This window comes from Eschrichtius robustus, chromosome 12 (assembly GCF_028021215.1).
Source record: "Eschrichtius robustus isolate mEscRob2 chromosome 12, mEscRob2.pri, whole genome shotgun sequence".
Lineage (NCBI taxonomy): Eukaryota > Metazoa > Chordata > Mammalia > Artiodactyla > Eschrichtiidae > Eschrichtius > Eschrichtius robustus.
Window position 1 is genome coordinate 108463062 of NC_090835.1, and position 17922 is coordinate 108480983.

Sequence of the window (17922 nt, forward strand, 5' to 3'; positions counted from 1 at the left end):
TGTGTCCGTCCTGTGCGTTTGTAAAGACCACGTCGACCACAATGTAGGCTGGAAGAGGTGAGCTCCACCTCTTCACCCGCCGTCCACGTTCCCAACGCGGTAAAGCCTCGCCCCCGGCGCCGCCGCTCAGGACAGGCTGCGGGTGACGCCTGTGTCCACGCCAGCACGAGCCGTGGAAGGCCAGGGCCCCGGGCAGGCAGCCGCCGGGGGACACAAGTGGAGCCTTCCTCCTGTTGTCACTCAAACCTGCGTGCCCCCACGTCACATTGCTAACTTGTATCTGCTCTAGAATTTTCTAGGTGCCGCGGCTAAAGCAATCCCTCCCCTGCCTGTGCCCCTCCCCCAGCCCCGCGGAGGGCATCCAGCTCTCCGTCCTGCTGAGTGGCGTGGGGGCTGGGCTGGGGGAGGGTCTGCAGCTCTGGCGGGCAGGCAGGTGCCAGGTCCTGGGAATCAGATGGAGAGGGATTGGAAGCCCAGGCCCAGAGCCGGAACGGGCAGACCCACACAAGATCGGAACCTGGGGCAGGAGTTAAGGGACAGGTTCCAAATATTTCCATTAAAAATGTGACTTGGCGCTGAGCCCGTGGAGACCTCTGGACACCCACGTGACCCCAGTGTCCATGGCCCCCGCCCGCTGTCCCCTCCTTGAGGGCCAGACCTGCTGTAGACCACTGCCGCAGCTTCCTGATGCGCGGGACCCCCGTGGGGGCCCGTCCGCTCCCAGAGGATCAGGGCGTCTCCATTCCCGGCTCCCTGAGGGGCCCATGGCCCCTGTGGTTTCCCAGCTGGAATCTCTAATTTTAATACAAGATGCACTTTATTGAGGAAAGATGCGTTTGTCTTTGCCAATCCACTTTTTGCCATTTTCTTTGATCAGTTCCCATGACCGCTTCTGGAAAGGCCCAGACCTGGGCTCCTGGGTGCAGCTCTCCACCCTCATCCGTGTTTGTTCCAGACTCTGTGTCGTAACAATGGCGCTGAAACCACGGAAACCAGTGGCCGCCAGCAGGTCACGAAGATGCGCCCAGGCTGTTTGTTTACCGTGATTCTTATGAATCCCCTAATGGATCACTTCTAAGTCTGAAAAAGAAGAAAACAATCACCACCGTCATCTGAAAAGGAAAAACCAAAGCCTCACACAGTCTGGGCTTCTGAGGCGCCCCCCCCGCCCCGCCCTACACCCCACCCTCCGGCCCGGCTTTTCCATCCTTTCTGAGCTGCGTATGCAGCCTCACTCTCTCTAGAACCATCCTCATTTCCTCTCACGGGCTGTGGTTTCGTCTTTGATTTCAAGTTCATTCAACACTCATTCAGCACAACATTGTCACATGGATTCCCCACATACCTGCTTCTGTGCCTCAGCAGGCTGCCGCCTTCCCACGCTGTACCCCAGGCGCCCCTCCAGGCTGCCCCCTCCCCACGCCGTTCTACCCCCAGGCTCCCCCCTGCCAACTGTCCCCCTCGGGATCCTCCCACCAGGCAGGGCCAAGAGGGCAGGCTGGCGGTGGGTACAGCTGTGTCCCAGCGAGTGTCTAGTGGTGGGAGAGGCTGGGGTCACGCTGTCAGGCCGATCAGTGGACAGCAGAGCCCCAGCAGGGTCGCCCCAGAGGGTCAGCAGCAGAGCTCGGACGACACAAAGGCACACAGGCCTGACCACGAAGCCAGGGCCACCTCGAAAAGCCAAATAAGTCCCCTGGTGGGATTCCGGCGCAGGAGCAGAACTGGGCCTTGGTTTCTAAGGGAGCATCAGATCAGATCAGATTATGTTAGATTAGAGGCTGAGTAACTAGGGAGCCTTTCACGGCGGAGGGGGGATCAACTCCAGTCGGATGGATTGAAAGTGGAGGAAAAAGACAGCTTCAGCTGAAGGAAAGGAAACCACCTGAGAGTCAGGACTGTGCGTGGCAGGGTCCCCAGCGGAGAGCGTTCTGAGTTCCGGGAGAGGGTCCAGGCCCACCCGCCTCTTTCCCCGCAGCTCCTGCCCCACAAGGGTCCCTGAGCCCGGGTCCTCCCACCCACCGGTGCCCGCCGCCCCTCGGCTCACGCATCTGCGCTACTGCTTGTGGGCTGGGTTCCTCATCTGACCCCATCCTGTCTGTGTGGTTGTTCTTCAACATTTTATTTTGATATCATTTAGACTTACACATGAGTTGCTACCATAGTATAAAGAATTCCCATGTTCCCTCCACCCAGTTTCTGAGTTGGTGTTTTATACTTGCTTCCCATTACCTCTCCCCACCCACCTCTTTCTCTGCACGTTTTTTTCCTGAACCGTTTCGGAGCTCAGACATCATACTCCTTCACCACTGAATTCTTGTGTGTTCCCTAAAATTAAAGACAAAGGCATCCTGCACAGCCTGGCACCATTCGTTACCCATGTCGAGAATCATCACCTCGGTCCTGCAATCTGCTCTCCAGGCAATATTCTGACTTCACCAATCATCTCACTAATGTTCTCGATAGAAAAGACGACCACGGTTGTTTCTGGTCCAGGGTGGGATCAAGGGCCTCACAGGGCGTTGAGGGGTCACCTCTTCAGCCCCCAGGAAGCCCTGTTGTTTCATGTGCAAACGTTTCTCTCAGTGAATCGTCCTTTTTTCCGTGACCCCCATCTGTGTGCCTTTCCTGACCATAGCTGTGTCCTCCGGGCTCGCTCGCCTCCAGGGCTGGAGACCCCAGGGGTGCCCTCGTGCCCTCTGGCTCCGAGGAGGCCCTCGCTGGTCTCTGCTGAGCCTGGGGATGAAACGAAGACCAGCGTTTCCTGGTCCTGTTTCCCACCGTCTCCCACCTTGGGCCCAGGTAGTCCATCGGGGACCCTGCGAGAGCCCGTGGCCCAGGGGAGCAGGGCTGCGGTGTCAGCCCCCCAGGGACAGGGCTGGCCGAGCATTACATCCGTGTCCTCGGGGCCAGTTCGCTGATGGAGGGAATGTGTGGGCTCTGGGGCCACCATGCAGCTCACAGAGGAGGCCAGGGTCTCCGGGCTCCGCCAGATGTGGGCACGGTTCTGAGTCTCAGAGACAAGCAGCAAAAGCTCGAGCAGCTGTGGCCCCCGGGCAGGAGCGCAGGAACTCGCTTAAAATCCATGCCCTGGGGAAGGGCGGTGGGAAACATCGGGGTTCAGGGGCGTCCGCCAGGGGCTGGTCAGAGAACACGGGGCCGGCGGGGACAAGGCACGGCCCGTGCGGCTTCCACCGCAGCCGCGCTGCATCCTTCGGTCTTTACCACGTGTGCCCGTCACCTTGATGATTATTTTTAAAGACCGACCGGCGAGCTAAGAATCAGAGGAACCAGACTCTCGGTTGGCCAGTCAGCAGCAGGCGGTATCACCCGGGCGATGCTTCCTGGGTGACCAGTCCTTCCTCCCCTCCCTCCCGGGGTCCTTTAGAAGGTCAGAGAGCAGCACGTGCTTTGGTGTTTTATGAGCTGCGTGTTTCCAGCACCAAGAGAAGGAGGAGGACAAACGTGAACAGTCCAAAAATAAAAATACACAAAGGAAGACATCTGAGAGCCGTTTAAACGGCGGGAGAAGGTTGATGAGGTGAGGAGACGCCTGCCCTGCAGAGCCCCGGGCCTCCTGGGAATCGTTCACGCCACGGCAACACGTGACCGTCTGGGAATAATCGCGGACATACAGGAATGCGGGTGATGGAGGAACCTGCGTGCTAACAGCAGAGAACTAACGCCATACATTACGAGTTCTCTGCAGCAACACAGAAAATGCTGATTGTATTCGAGTCACTTGTACCGCGATTTATTCTACAGTGACAGCCACGCGGACAGATGTGACTACAGGCAAACACTGGAGAGGAATGAGGAAAAGCAAAAGGGTGTGCTGTGCCCGAAGGGTGCACGTGCCCCCTTCAACAGTGCCTGGGCCCGACGTTCCAGGTGGGAGCAAAGCACCAGCCCCACCTGGGCTGTCGGGAGGCATGACTGGAAGAAGGAGAAAGCGTGCGGTGACAGAGGGACGCTGGTAAGAGGGACACCTGCCATGGGACGAACGTGTGCTCCAGAATCGTGTGCTGAAGCCTGACCCCAAGGTGTGCAGCTAGGAGGGGCCTTTGGGGTTGATCAGGCCACGTGGGGGGAAGGGGGCCGTGATGGGATTAGTGTCCTCATGAGAAGCCATTCTGAGGGGACCTGTGAGGACACAGCGAGAGGATGGCAACTGCAAGCAGGGCGAGCGACGGGACACCAGCCCGGGCGGCACCCTGACCTGGGCTCAGCCTCCAGAAACGTGGGACAGAAATGTCTGCCGCTGAAGCCGCCCCGTCCGTGGTGCTTTGCTATGGTGGCCGGAGGGACCGAGCCGGTCTGTGGCCAGGAAACGTGAAGACGGAGAACGGCCGTCCCCTCAAGGAGGGAGCCTGGGGCGGGCAGGGGGATGAAGGGTCGGGGGACGGGCTGAGGAAGGAGTGCTTCACAGGCCGAGCAGGGCCGCCGGGACCCTTATGGGCCTGGGAGTTCGGCGACAGGAACACACAGACGGGCCCCAGGCTCTAAATGCTCTGACCAGTGACGGGCCCCCATGATGCCTGAGGGAGGGTCTGTGGGGTCCGGAGTGGTGAGCGGGCGCCTGCAGGGCACGAGGGTCGGCACCGAGCCAGGAGCGGGGGAGGGCAAGAGCCTGGGGTCCCTGCAGGTGGGCGCGGCTGGGGGCGGGGCGGAAGAGCTGCCTCCCTGAGCATCTCTGAGCGGGGACGGCGACGGGGACGGCGACGGGGACGGCGCAGGCGGTGCTTCTCAGCCCCGGGAGCAGCCCGACCTTGGCCGTGAGGAGTCGAGTGGGAGGTGCGCGCCGGGGCCGGGGCGCCAGGGCGGGGGCACCGCAGGCGGGACCCCTGCTCACAGGTGGTGTCCAGCTGCTGGCCGGGCAGGGCATAGAGCTTCCCGGGAGGCTCTGCTACCCGCTTCCGTGCCTTGACCTCCTCGTGAGATAGGCACCCACCCCCCGTGAGGTGCCAGGCGAGCTCCCGCCGTCCCCGCTCCTCCGTCTGTCCCGAGCCCACCTGCGCCCCAAACGCCACAGACAGGATTGACGATGGGCCGGTCTTGCCACGGGGACAGCGGTGCAGGCGGCGAGGAGCCTGGACGTGCAGAAAGCCTCCGTGCGCGGCCAGCCTGCATCCCGGGAGCCCCGCGGGCGCGGGCAGGGGGCCGGCTGGTCACCCTGCACGTTCGCGGCGTGCCCAGTGCGGACACGGTACAGACAGCCGGCGAGAGGGCCCGCCCCGCCCCGGCGCAAAGGTGGAACTGGGAGTTCTGAGAACCGTTCCCCCCACCGAAGGCAGCGCTCCCCCGACCGTTCACCCGCGAGAAGGCTCTAGAACAGGGTCACCCGGCCCGGAGCTTCCCTGGTCGCGTGCGTCAGGAGGGCACTCAGCCGCCGTCTTCCCGTTTTCTGGGGACACAGTCTGGGAGCAGACGGAAGGGGGGGACGCGCAGCCCGCGCGGCCCCTCTGCTTACCCTCAGGGCCGCTGCGGCCGGTGGGACGCGGGGCGTCATGCGCCTCCTCGGGCTCCGGGACGCGCAGAGGAGTCCAGGTCGTCGTGGCCTGGGGGTCTCAGCCCCGCGCTTCCTGAGGCACAGGCGCTGCGGCTCACCATGCACGTGGCTCTGCATTCTGAGGAAAACAGCAAAGGAAACGGCATATTGTAGGAGGAGGAAAAGAATATGCCTGGGTCGAAAAGCGTCACCCCTTCCCTCTGAGGGGGTTACCTATGCCCGGGGGAGGGGCCAGTGCAGGGAAGGGCCCACGGCCACGTGGCGGCGACCACCTTGTCCAGACGGGCCCAGGACCGTCCCATGCTTGAGACAGGAGTTCCTGGGCCCGGGAACGCGCCTCAGTATGTCCGGGGCAGCGGGATGGCTGTCGCCGCACGTCTGCAAGGTGTCCCGGTGGCCGCGTGCCCCGGCGCGGAGGACGCAGACCAGCGCCCGCCGCGCGGGCCCCGCAGGGCAGGACGCACCGAGCCCGCAGCCCCACAGCGCCCCACCGCTAAACCACCCTTCAGACTTGACCTTCGTCCGCAGGTGGAAAAGCGCGTCTGGAGCTGAAGCGGGGCGCTCTCCGCGGACCCCGAGGCCGCGGAGCTCGGCCACTGCAACCTGCGGTGCAGGAGGCCCCGTCCTGACTCGGGACGCGGGGCAGAGCGAAGGCCAGCTCTTAGGGCGGCCACTGCGGGTTACTCGTGGCGCTTCCTCTCACATCTCATCCGTTGCAAGGACGCGGCCGTGCTTACCTGCAAAGAAGGTGAGGAGCCCAGAAGAGTCCGCGACGGTGACTGGGTTTTGTCTGTGGCGCTGGGACAGGCTGGCAGGTGAAGGCGCAGCCTCAACCATAGGCAACAGGGTGTCCGAGGCCCTGACTGGCCGGTGTGGAAGGACCGGAACCTGCCCCCCATCCCCCGGGAGGGCGGGGACATTGCCGCCCGGGGACACTGCTGGCTGGTCCTCTCCAGGACACGTGCCCTGCCCCAGCCCCGTCCCCCGAGGTTGGAGGCCTCTTTCTGGCCAGGCTGTTGAGGACAAATGTAGTTCAGCAGAAAGATGTGACCAGAAGGGCCCTTCCCAGCGGAGGGAGAGGCTGTGTCCAGATGCGGAGGTTTACAGGGACAGGCTGTGATCCAAGCTCTCCTGATTCTGAACAAGGTTCCTAGAGGCACAAGTGAAATGACGTGGGAGAGAAAGTGCCTTGCTGGCTGAAAAGTGCCGGATGAACGTTAGATATTTCATCGTGACCCAGGGCACAGGTTACAGGTCACTGAGTGCTGATTCTTAGGGACAATTTTGGTCCGAGCTGCATGCGTGTCAGCCCGTCTTTCTCAGAGCAGTGGCTGCAAACATCCTGTCCTTGGGTTTCCTCTGGATTGCACACCAGCTCCGGCAGGAGTGGCTTTGTTATACCCCCGACCGCAGGTCAGCATGGCTCTCCGGGGAAATTAAACCTTCCTGTGTTTTCTAATATTGCGTGATGTTCTCTTTGGCCTTGGCTTTTTGTGTTTTTTTGAAAATGAGTGTGCCCTGAAATCTGATTTCAGTTCAACTAGATTAGTGAGATGTCTTTGGTGCATTTATATCAGGAAATATTGAGGGTTTTTCTGGTAAACTCAGATGAATCTAAAGCAATACAAATTCATGGACATTTAATATAATCCTTAATTGATTTGCTTGATATATTTATGTTAAATAAAAAGTTTTCTAAGGCATATGTGTTTTTAAAACCAATTTATTTCTTGGTGTGATGCCTGGGATTTATTTCACAATAATCCTGGCGGAGGGGGTAGCAGGAGGGTCACAGATGGAGCAAAAGCCCCCCCCCCCCAACCTCAGGAACTGTTGGAGCTGCCCTGAGCACATGCCCCAGGCTGTGTGCTTGGCATGTGGTATAGATGGTTTAAAAGTCACTTTATTTACACTTTGGGCTGACAAGGTCATTTAAGGCACCAGAGCAACTCCTGGTGCTGCTGTAGATAATGGAAATTGTTCAGTGAGGTCAAATATGGTGGAACTAAGAAGCTGGACTGGACCTGTGGACCGTGGTTTGCAGACCCTTCTATGGTATCCGGTAGAGATGCGTCTAAGACAAAAATGAAGGTGCAAGTCCCCTCGCCCCCCGTTCTGGGGGCCCAAGCTCATCAGGCATGAAATGTCAGTTTCCATAAACGGACTTGAATTGGAGCCACGGTCACGGGATTCTCGGCTGTGTTGTCTGTTGCCGTCTCGACCCAGTGGGGCCATCGAGTAGCTGCCATGGAGACGGACAGAACACTCTCGGCTTTTCCTTTTGGCCCGTAGAGCCAAAAATATTTATATTTGACAGCCCCTGTGCTATGTATCTTGTTTGTTTGTTCATTCATTTCTGTCTCCCCACCTGCATCGCCCTCACCTCGAGGGCAGGCGTCTGGGTTTTCAAGGCGCTTTTTTGTGCAAAGACAGAACAGTGCACAGAGGCCTGGGCTCTGGAGCCAGACAGCCCGGAGTTGAATCCGAGTTCCTCCCCGTAAGCCACGTGACCTTGGTTGACTCACTTCACCTCTGTAAAGTGGCGGCTTATAGTTCCTCCTTCGTGGAGCTGTGTTAGGGAATCAGTAAGTTAACACCTGTGAATCATGGCTATTTGCATGTTTACTGTGATCATTACCCTCGAAGCGTCTGAATTCACGTCAGCAGGTCCCTGCAGTTGATTCTCCTAGATCTACCCTCCTTGCCAAAAAAAACCCCAAAATCTGAAAACCCAATCTGTCCCCCAGGTGCACTGAGCCCCCAGCTCTTGCCAGGTTTAAGCTGCTGCACTTTACCCCCTGGGCTTTCCCCGCAGTCCACATTGAGGACGTGGCAATGGCCCTGCTCCGCCGGGGACTCTGAATGGGCGCTGCGCAGCACGTCTGTGTCCCTCCCTGCCTCCTGACAAAGTGCCTTCCTTCAAAACTCCACCAAGGGGCTTCCCTGGTGGCGCAGCGGTTGAGAATCTGCCTGCTAATGCAGGGGACGCGGGTTCGAGCCCCGGTCTGGGAAGATCCCACGTGCCACGTAGCAACTAGGCCCGTGAGCCACAACTGCTGAGCCTGCGTGTCTGGAGCCTGTGCTCCGCAACAAGAGAGGCCGCGATAGTGAGAGGCCCGCGCACTGCGATGAAGAGTGGCCCCCGCTCGCCGCAACTAGAGAAAGCCACCGCAACTGGAGAAAGCCCTCGCACAGAAACGAAGACCCAACACAGCTATAAACAAACAAACAAACAAATAAATAAATAAATGGCTCATCACATTAAAAACAAAAAAACAAAAAAACTGGTTCATTCTTAAAAAAAAAAAAAAAAAAAAAAAAGCACTGAGCTGATCTTCCTGTGCTATGCGGTTGAAAAAGGCAATAGTTTCTCCCACCACACCCTAAAAAACAAACAAACAAAAAACTCCCCCAAGGACACATCTTTTGAAGAGGCCCCTGAAAATGCTGGATGGCTGGTGGTGGGCTGATCTGGGGTTCCTGCTCCCACCCCCACAGTTACCCACCAACTCCATTCACTTAAAACTGCACCTGTCTGTCTCTAACTTAAAGAAAATTCAGTCCTGGGGTGCTGTGGTCTGAACGTCTGTGTTCCCCCGAGTGCGTATGCTGAAATTCCAACCCCAAAGTAATGGGGTTAGGGTTAGGGTCAGGGTCAGGGTCAGGGTCAGGGCTAGGGTCAGGGCCAGGGCTAGGGTCAGGGTCAGGGTCAGGGCTAGGGCTAGGGTCAGGGTCAGGGCTAGGGCTAGGGTTAGGGTCAGGGTCAGGGTCAGGGCTAGGGTCAGGGCTAGGGTCAGGGCTAGGGCTAGGGTCAGGGTCAGGGTCAGGGCTAGGGCTAGGGTCAGGGTCAGGGCTAGGGCTAGGGTTAGGGTCAGGGTCAGGGTCAGGGCTAGGGTCAGGGCTAGGGCTAGGGTCAGGGTCAGGGCTAGGGCTAGGGTCAGGGTCAGGGCTAGGGCTAGGGTCAGGGCTAGGGTCAGGCTTAGGGAATGAGGATATGGGGGCTTTGGGAGGTGACCGGGTCCTAAGGCTTCACCTCCTGGGATTAGTGGCCTTGTAAAAGAGACCGCAGGAAGCTCCCTTGCCCTTTCCATCCACCATGTGAGGACACGGCCACAAGATGACTGTCTACGAACCCGGAAGTGTCCTCCCCAGGCACCAAGCCTGCCCGCATCACCCTTTGGCCTTCAGCCTCCAGAGCCGTGAGAAGTAGACCCTTCTTGCTTATAAACGCCCAGTAGCTGGTTGCGGCAGCCCACGCTGACCAAGGCAGGACGGGGGTGAGACACGGGGCAGCCGCTGTGGAAAGCCAGTATGGAGTCTCCTCAAAAAATCAAACGTGGAACTACCACGCGGTCCAGCAAGTCCACGTCTGGGTGTGCACCCAAAAGACATGAAAGTGGGGTCTCAAGAGATATTCGTACCCCCATATTCACAGCAGCATTGTTCACAATAGCTAGGAGGTGGAAGCAACCCCAGTGTTCATCCGTGGAAGGATGATGGGTAAACACAATGTGCTCCATCCAAACAGTGGAATCTTACTCAGCCTTAGAAAGGAAGGAAATCCTGACACTTGGTGCAACATGGATGAAATTTGAGAACGTGATGCCTAGTGGAATAAACCAGTCACAAAAAGACAAGTACCGTGTGATTCTACTCACATGAGGTCCCTGGAGGAATCAGATTCACAGAGACAGAGAGCAGGAGGGTGGGTGCCAGGGGCTGGAGGAGGGGGTGGGGAGTCCGTGTCTAATGGGGACGGAGGTTCAGTTTCAGAGAAGAAGAGAGTTTGGCGGTGATGGGTGCACTACAGTGTGAATGTACTTAAGGCCACTGAGCTCTCACTTAAAAGTGGTCAAGGTGGTCAATTTTATGTTCTGTGTATAAAAACCTCAGAGTCACAGGCAGTGTCCTCCTTCTGGAACTCTTTCCAGAGTGGAACATAATGCATTCTTCTGAGTATTCACAATAGTTGCCGGTGAGATTGATTTGGGGAAACAGCCAAATATTACTCAGGGTCCCTTCAACGGAAGTGTTTAGCTCTGAGGCCCACATGTGGGACCACCACAAAGTGTCTCAAGACCTGGAGCCTGGGCCAGGCCGCAGGGCCAAGAGGCTGGGAGGCCAAGGGCTCCTCCCTGCTGGGCTGGCAGGTGCCCGTCCCTCGGGGCAACGGCTCCAAGGTTTCTCCTGCAGCCTGTGGAGTAGGAGAGCCTCTGGGCCAGAACTCCTATCTCTGCAGGTCCCAAGCCCAAACTCCGGCCCTAACACCTCAGAAAGACTTGTTTCTTTTCCCTTTCTAACACAAAGTTCATCTTAATCAGAAACAAAGGAGGCCAGCTTGCAGGCAGACCTCCTCTTGCACTTCGGCTCGTGCCGGTGACTAAGGCCAAGAATTTGGGGAACCACATGGCAATTCTAATAACTGAAGAACTGAGTTTGACCTGGGCGTTCTCCCTGTGAAAGCGAACGTTGATCAGTCCTGCGGAGAGTGAGATGGGTCCCTGCTCTGACCGCTCGTCTTGGCCGCTGCTCTTCCTTGCTGTGCCTTTGCTGCCCCGCACGACCAGTGGTCTCATAGGCGAGGCCCCCGGCATAGAGAACAGACAGCGCAGCACACAGGAGTGCCTGCGCATTCTAGCTGGGCCAAAGGGGACTGAGCGCACTCTCTTTAGAAATCCCTTGGCTGGTTCTGCAATTAAGGTAATTCTCATTTCAATTATGAAATACTCATTCTGAGTGTGTGTGGTCTGAGGTGCTGTGCAAATAACCTATCGAAGATTAGTTAGCTTTCCCCCAAAAGATCTGCTCTTTTATGTCTCAGGAGTTTCTGCCTTCCTGGGAGAGGCAGAGCCAGAGGCAGGAGTCCGAGCCCAGGTGCCCTGCTCTTTCTTTTTTTCTGCACATCTTCACAAATCAATGATACCGGAACGATCTGTCGGTCTCTGGGGATGTGGGATGAGCGAGACACAGCCCATAGCACTGGCAGCCCCGGAACTACAGTGAAGGGAGATTGCCGACCGCCCAGTGACCCCACCGCATCTTCAAACCGCGGGCTCCCAGAGTCTTGGGGGAGCCAGCAGGCGGGCAGGCCAAGAAAGGAGTGACCACGGGATTTTGACTTTTCTATGCTCGGGGGACCTGGCTGGGGCTGCTGAAGATTTCTTGGATCCTGGCATTTTGAAACTTTGTCCAGCAAGAGAGAAATGCCAAGGGAAGGGAAAGGGCCATGGGAGTTTGGTGACAGACACAGGGGGGCACCAGGTTCACACCTCGGGGCACCTGCCCCGCTGTCCGCTCTCCCCTCTCCGTCCTCAGCCCACACGGAGCACACGGGGCCTCAGCTTCCACACTGATGGAGAAGCAAACTGCGATCTCAGAAATGCCTTCCGACTGAAACTTCTGTGGCTTTCAGGTGCTCGCCGTGGCCTTCTGGAGGCTGGCCTCTCTTTTCCGACCGTTTCTTGGCCCTCCGTGTTGGGACCCACAGAAGGTGTCAGTGATGTCAGCTTCTTTCCTTTGTTTTTCTTTCTGAAATTTAAGTCAGCACTTCGAGGAATGTTACCGATTAGAAAAACAGAATTCTATGACATTCAGAACGGAAAATGATTTTCCTGAGATCTGAAGTCACTAGGTAAACCTACTTTAGATGTAGATTTATTTTTTCCTTAATGTACATGCAGTAAAATTCACTCTTTTTGATGTGCAGTTCTCGAGTTTTGACAAATGCACAGAGTTGGGTGACCACCACCAGTCAGCCTTCCCCAAACTCCCACATCTGTACCCATGGTGTCCACCGATCTTTTCTCTGTCCTGATCATTTCTTGACTTTTCCAAAATGTCATATAAGTGGAATCATACAGTAGGTAGCTTCTGAGTCTGGCTCCTTTCACTTAAAAAATGAATTTAAGAAATAATTTATGTGAACATAAGTTTTCATTTTTCTTGGTTAAATACCTGGTAGTGGGATATTTTGGTCATATGGTAAGTGTATGTTTAACTCTATTAAGAAACCACCAAACTTTTTCAAACTGGTTCTCACATTTGCCTTTTTACCAACAACCTATGAGAGTTTTGGTTGCCCTGCATCCTTGTCAACCCTTGCTCTTGTCAGGTTTTTTCTTTCTTATTTTAGCCATTCCAGTAGGCATATAGAACTTGTTATAGTTTAAATTTGAATTTATTTAATGACTAATGATACTGAACATCTATCCACATGCTTACTTGCCATCCGTATAGCTTCTTTGGTGGAGGTTTATTTGTTAATGAAATATTTCAAACACGCAGATACTAATATAACAGACGCCCGTCTGCCTACCCCCCACTAATGTCTAAAAGATTTAGTCGCTGTCCTGAAGTTGATGAGTATAATTTCTATGTGACTGTTTTTGTTCATTCACTACTTACATGTAAATATCCACAAACAATATAGCTGGAGAGTTAGAGTGAAAATGGAATATTTCTGGAAAAACACAATGGAAGTGGAGAGTGCCACCAATTTTAAAGATCTACCTCTTCGAGCCCACGTCTCCCCAGCCTCCGCGGTGAGGACGGCTCGTGTGTTCTGTGATCCGGCAGCTCTGGCCTTTCTCCTGCAGCCTCTCCCTCGACAGGGCGGCTGGGATGCGAGACAAGCGCTGGTGGATGGGACCCCACCACCCTGTTTCTTCCCAGGGCTCTGCCCGGCCGTGGCTGCCCCGCTCCCACGTGGCCTGGATCCCACCCCGGCTGGCCGCCCCGCCCGCCCTGCCCTGCAGGACACCACGCAGGGGCTCCAGGGATGCCTCTGCCCCCGCTGGGCGTGAGCTTTGGTGGCTCATTCGGACACGGACAGGGGGCGGCTCTCCGTGGAGCCAGGCTGGTTTAGTGTATTTGTCTTGTGAACGAGGGCAGGAAGGCTAAAGCCATGACCCGGAAACCAGTGGGCGCCAACCGGGGCTCAGCCGTCTCCAAATATGTTTCCGTGGGCATCTGGGCAAAGGCGAGGGCAGGAGCCAAGGCTCCACCACCGGGAGACAGTTCCGCTCACGCCCTGTGCTACGGTCATGGCCTCAGCCCTGCGGGGCAGAGTGAGTTCCAAGGCTGCTTTGGGGGCTGTGACACCCAGAGTGAAGAGGACAGTCCCTTCCTGGTGTAAGTGTCGCCCAGGACAGTCGTGAGGCCACTCAGTGTCTCGTGTTTGCATGGCCTCAAGGTTCGCGCAGACCCTCGTCCTTAGAGCCAGGCCGGGAGCCCGTCACAGACCCTCTGCTCGCTCGAACAGTGACCGCAGACGGCGAGGGTTCAGTCCGTTCACCGGCCCCACTTCTTTTCTTGCCTCCGACATCTGTCTTCCCGGCCGCGCTGTTCTCTTCATCCTCTGCCTTCCCGTGGTTTTGTTTTCTGCTCGTTATTGGACTTGGCTCATCCTGCCTTTCCGTCAGGTAACTAATTTGTGTGTCTGCTTCCCCCGTGGACTGACGGAGAAGCAGGGCCTCCGTGCACTGCCGTGTAGGTCTTACACTGCACGACCCTCAGTCTTGTGTCCATATTTATAAATATAGACATATACAACATTTATATAGTTACCAGCACAACTCCCTGGTTGCTGGCAATAAAATGCCTTAAGAAAGAGGTGCCCTGTCTAATCTGCACAAAGGTCCCAGCAGGCTAAGCATGGCGCTGACTGTAATCACCCAGACGGCAGTGATACCATCTTCTTGTTAATCCGAAGGCTTTATCTTTTAGAACAGGTTTAGGTTTTACAGGAAAAGTAGGCAGGGAGTCCAGCATTCCCACCCCATCCCCCCACAGGAACCGTGTCTTTGTAAACATCAAGCCCCGTATCCAAGCCCGTCTGGAACAAAACAGAAAGACAACCCACAGAATGGGAGATATATATTTGCAAACGAAGCGACCAGCAAGCGATTAATCTCCAAAATATACAAACGGCTCATGCAGCTCTATGTCAAAAAAACAAACAACCCAATCAAAAAATGGGCAGAAGATCTAAAGAGACATTTCTCCCAAGAAGACATACAGATGGCCAAAAAGCACATGAAAAGCTGCTCAACATCACTAACTATCAGAGAAATGGAACATGGGCGCTTTCTGATACACGTTTTTAACAACTCGAAGTACCTGACCGGCCCTCTGAGGAAGGGGCGTCCTTCCCAGAACCCTGGAGGGAGGTCACCCTGTGAGGACCCCGGCCCAGGGAGAGTGTGGCTACGGCAGCGGAGGGGACCAGGCCGACCTCGCTCTGCACCTGGGGAGGCCTGAGCCCAAGGACGTCAGAAGACTGTCAAGGTTACCCCTGCAGAAGTGGCACTGGGGCTCAAGACCCCGCGTCCAGGGGTCTCTGTCTTCACAGCCTCCCCGCCCTGCACCTCCGTCTCTGGGTCCAGAAGAGTGGAAGGACGTCCACCACGAGTTTGCACATAAAAGCCAAAGGGACACATTGCTTCTCGTCCCCCTAAACACACTCGCCTGCCCTGGTGGGCTGTGGTCGAGGACTTTCTTGGGACGTAGAGGAGCGTCACAGTCGCTGTTCCTTGAACCACGAAGGGCGCACGGCCACGCGACTTGTTCACTTGGACGACACTTGTGGGCAAAGGGACCTTCAGATGCAAGAAAGCCAACGAGCTTTGGTTCTCAACGACTCATACACGTTATTTCTTTCTCATGGTTTATTTATTTCATCAACAGAGGACCTTGATGTAATCATTTCCCTGTAATTTGGAGATAACATCTCTTTCACTAAAAATAGAGCACTGCCTCTGTCAGTGCCTTTTACAGGCGATCCCTATCTTGCATGCAAATTAAACAAGAAGTTGGGATTACTAATATTGACATAACGGCGGTATGGGTATGCAGCTGAATTTAAGGTGTCCAAATTAGGAGAATAACATCATTGGAATAAAGATGTAGAAAACAGACCCCAGACGCACACCCTCTGAAAGGGGCCCCTCTGTCTACACGACAGTTCGAACATTATTTCAGCCACTTGGTAGAAACCTGGCCTGTAGAAACAACAACACGATAGTCTCCCCTTGTTCCATGGGGCCCTGTTTGCATCTGGATAATCAGCCTTGACCTTCAGTGTTTCAGGAACAGGATACGGCAGACAGAACGCAGGTCACCCATGCGGTGCACACAACCCACTCAAAGGTGTGAAGCCCGTGTCGGGGTCAAGGGCTGGGGTCTGAGGCAGTCCTTACCCCAGAAAGCCACGCCGCTCACCTGGGCGTCTCATCGCCACGTGCCTTCCTGGCCTGGGTGACAAGCATGGGACAGAACCAATGGTGCCGTGGAAACAGCTGGGAGATGGGCTGAGCCTGCCATTTGGGCCACTTTCCCTTGTATATTTTTGCCCTCTTGTATATCCCTCTTCCCACCCCTGCTGAGTTAAACTGTTAGGTCTGGGAAGAGCAGGGCATCAGGACGGGGGTGGGGGGGGGGGTGGGGTGGGGGGGGGAGGCGGCTGCTGGGAAGAGCAGGGTGTGACCTGCTCTGTTGGGCCCAAGGGACTCCCCTCTAACCAGGCCATTGTGGTGCATCTCTCCTGCTGGCTGACCCCACCTGGGACCCTGGACCTTCCCGAGAGAGTCCACAGGTGGAGGTTAGCCTCTTGGGGCTGCTGGGCCTGTGTCCTGGAGGGCCTGCCCTGGTGACTCCTCCCACCACAAGGGGCTGCGAAGGCGACAGCCCTCTCACCAGGCCTCCCTGCGGGGGCACCTCCTCTTAGGTGGCAGGTTTGCTGCGCTGCAGGCAGTGATGAGCTTGGAGCAGTGGGTGGTCCCTGCTGAACCCTCCCCCCCCAACACACGCACACAAACGCAAAGGGACAGAGCTCCTCAGCGTGTGTGCCCGCTGAGGCACTGCACAAACGTGGCCATGGCCCTGCCCTTGGGGGTCCCTTTTCTGATGGCAAATACGGCTACGATGAAGGAGCACTCACCATGTGCAGGCCACGGGCAGAGGCTCCGTGCTTGCTCTCCAGGATAAGCCCACGAGCAAGCCTGCACCGGGCGCTCTGTAGCTGCCCCACCCCACGGAGGAGCGACGCTCAGGGTCCATCCAAGCCCATCCTCCCCGGAAGCACACGCGTTACACCCCGTCTCTCCCGAGCTCGCCTCTTGCTTGTGGGGCGCCGGGCTGGTGCAGCAGCCAGTGACCAGAGAGGAGCAGAAGCCCGCTTAGGAAAGAAATCGGGAAGTGATCTGGGGGTTACCCTGCCCAGGTCCCTACCGCCTCTCCTGCCTCAGAGAGAGTTAGGGTGACAGACTGCACGGCAGGCAACGCCTGTGTGTCCCCTGCCCCGGGGCGGGGGGTGTGGGCTGCCTCTCCTGTGCCCCGGCCCAGGGAGGGGCTCCAGGAAACACACTGCTGGTGGGACTGGAGAGTCTGCACCCGGGAGAGGTCCGTGGCGCATCTCCCTGGCCAAGAGAAGGGGAACGGGGACCGCAGAGAGAGGGCCAGCGAGCCACAGTGCGGGGCGGCCGCCGTCGGGTGTGGAAGAGCAGGCCCCGCAGAAGCAAGTGGCCGGCGGAGTTGAGCAGGGCCAGCCTGAAGTCCGGGAGCAGCGCGCGTTCTCCCCTCGCCCCTATAAACCTCCCCTGGGCCCGCTCGGGAGGCCCTGGGTCCTTCCCACCCGCACCTTCCTCTCCGCGGGCCGGGCTGGAGGAGGTGCCACGGCCCCCGAGGGCCGTGGGGCGAACGCTCCCACCGTGGTCACAGGGGCGCAGTCGGGAGACCCGGGCGGAGGCTCAGGGCCGTGTAGTGTCTCCGCAGCGCAGACACGGTTACGCACATAGTGTCCAGCGCAGAGACGACAGTAAACGGTAGCCAAACAATTTGGAAATACTGAGTGTTTGGAGGACCTGCTGCCTTTCTTTTAATATGGTGTATTCCACGTTTATATAATTTAATTTTCCACAGTGGCTCTGTGGAGCGGCCACTGGACCCAGCGGACCCGGAGCCGGGGGGCAGGAGGCAGAGGCTGGACCAGCGATGCCGGCGCGTCCTCGCCCGAGGGTGTCGCCGCGGCCTTCCCCCTCTTGTGCCCTCGCGCCCACCACCCAGAGCAGCGAGCACACCAGTTTCTGACTCACAGGAAACCCCGCGTGGCACTCATTTTCCCCTCCCGGCGAGGAGGCGGCAGTGACCCCAGGAGACATGCAAAGAGGCACCTGAGGAGGCAGCGGCGGCCTTTCCGGCTTTCTGCTCAGCGCATGCGCGGCTCCCGCGGGCTCCGCCGCCAGCCCCGCCTTCCGGCCTCAGGCTCCGCCCCTCCGCCGCCCCGCGGTCCCCGCCGACGCGGCCCCGCTGACGCCGCAGCCCCGCTGACGCCGCAGCCCCGCAGCGCCAGGGCGGGAGCTCCCAGCCGAGCCCCACGGGGGCCTCGCAGCTCGAGAAAGCCTGCGGGCGCCCTGGTCCGA

The 17922-nt window shown here is 57.4% G+C and overlaps 1 long non-coding RNA gene across 1 annotated transcript; it reads right to left on the minus strand.

The window, feature by feature from the left end:
- Positions 1-850: 850 nt before the first annotated feature.
- On the minus strand, positions 851-17686 carry LOC137772845 (uncharacterized). Its single transcript, XR_011075595.1, has 3 exons — positions 17596-17686; positions 5468-5624; positions 851-1080 (listed from the first exon to the last, which is right to left on the minus strand). It is a non-coding gene; the product is annotated as an uncharacterized lncRNA (long non-coding RNA).
- Positions 17687-17922: the final 236 nt, after the last annotated feature.